Raw genomic sequence first — 1,878 nt, 5'->3', positions numbered from 1 at the left:
GGGTGGGATGCTGCCCCGCAGGCGGGCAGAGGGGTGAGGAGCAGGGCACGGAGCAGGCTTCATTCTTATCCGGGTGCTCCCTGATTTCTCCAGCCCTTCTCCCTCCAGCACAGTGGAGAGGGAGGGTGCAGGGCGAACTGGTTGCCAGCCAGTGCCTGTGTTTGGGAGCAGGCAGCTCAGGAGCTCTCCCGGTGCAGGGACGCCAGCAGAGCCGCTGCTGCGAACCGTCAGAGCAACGTGATGCGACGTGCGGAGCGGTGATGTGACAGTCCCGTGGTGCCATGTCCAAAATAGTTAGCACAGCTCTTGCTCGTTGGAGGGCTCCAAGCAGGGACGGGCGGCAGCACAGGCAGCCTGCTGGGAGCGGAGCTGGATCCTGCGCGGCCCCAGCCCCGGTAGGTGCCCGCATCCGCGTTGTGAGGCTCAAGACCTGTTTTTCAGAGGTGCTGGGCACCTGCTCCCTGAGAGGCCGGATCCCGGCAGGCGCGGAGCCCTGTGCCCTGCCTTTGAGCCAGGTTTCTGTTTTCCCAGTGTGATGCTAGCAGACAGGTTTTTGGGAGCGCGGCTGGGCCGGCTGTCCTCGGCGTTGACGGTTCTGCGCGGGTCACCCCAAGGACGAGGGCACCTCCTGTCGCCGCTGCCGGCGCTGCCCAGATGGATGGCAGGCAGGTGCTGCCTGCCCCTGCCCTTAGTCTGTTGGGGGCTGTACCGTGACCGCAGCCAAACGGAAAGTTTGCCGTGGGGGTGTTGGGGCGCAGCAGCAGCTCAGGCTCTTTCCTTTGCGTGTATTTTAAACCCTGGAAACCCCCCGGCCCTGGCCCCGCTCTGGGCACGAGATCCCGTCTCCCAAGTTCCTCTGGCTTGGCACGTCCCCGCCGGCTGGGTGCTGAGCCGCAGGAGCTCTGCGGCCTCTGCCAGGGGCTGGCGCAGTTACCCCATGGCTGCCCCCACGCCCACCCATCTCGGTGCCTTGGGGCAGGTATGGACCCTGGGAAGGAGGACTGGTCCTCCGTACTGGGGGGGCTGAGCAATGGGTGCAGCCCCCTCCCAAACCAGCCCTCCCAGGAGCAGGTGCAAAGGCAGCATGGCCCCAGCCAGGTGGGCGATGCCCTGCCATGCCCCTTCCTCCTGCCCGGCACCCACCGTGGGCATCTGGCTGCACCATCCCGGCTGCCCTGCCGCCTGCGTCCCTCCTGCCCTGCTCCTGCCTGGCCCTGGAGGCCCATCCCTGAAGCGGGGCTGCGGGCAGCACGTGGGGTGCTGTGGGACGATGCCTGACCTGCCCCGGCGCTGCCGGCTGCGTTTTGCTGGCTTGGAGCCGGCGGGGAGAGGAGCCAGCCTCGGGCTACAGCACCCGTGCTGCCTGGGGCCAGGGTGTGGGTGGCTGTGGGCAACAGCACCACAGGACCCCCCCCCGGGGGATGGGGTGTCATTGCCGTTGGCAGCTGCCAGGGTAGCACTGGCCACCCCCACGGTGCGGGGCTGCTGGCGCTTGTTCTGCGCATCGCCTGCATCTCCCTGCCCATGCGTGTGAGCTGGGGCTGAGGGTGTGCACCAGCACTGCGGCCGGGACATGCCTGGGACATGCTGGGGATACGCCGGGGATGCTTGCTCACTGTCCCTGTCATCCAGGTGCAAGGGGTGCTGCAGCACGGGGGATTCCCAGGAACTGGGTGGAACAGGGCAGGGCTCGGCTCCGAAGCACATCTGAGACATGGCGAGGCAGGGTGGGGTCAGGGGCAGCACCAGGGCTCCAAGCACCCCCAGGGCTTTGAGCACCCCTGTGCACCCCACGGCACTCCAGTGGCCTCGGGCAGCCACTCCTCCTGCTGGACACCAGCACCCGCAGAGCAATCCTGGCCCCAGACGCACGGCTGA

Source organism: Pygoscelis adeliae, unplaced genomic scaffold (genome assembly GCF_000699105.1).
Source record: "Pygoscelis adeliae isolate BGI_AS28 unplaced genomic scaffold, ASM69910v1 Scaffold387, whole genome shotgun sequence".
Taxonomy (NCBI): domain Eukaryota; kingdom Metazoa; phylum Chordata; class Aves; order Sphenisciformes; family Spheniscidae; genus Pygoscelis; species Pygoscelis adeliae.
The sequence above is the reverse complement of the archived record's forward strand: the minus strand, read 5'-3'. Positions refer to the sequence as shown.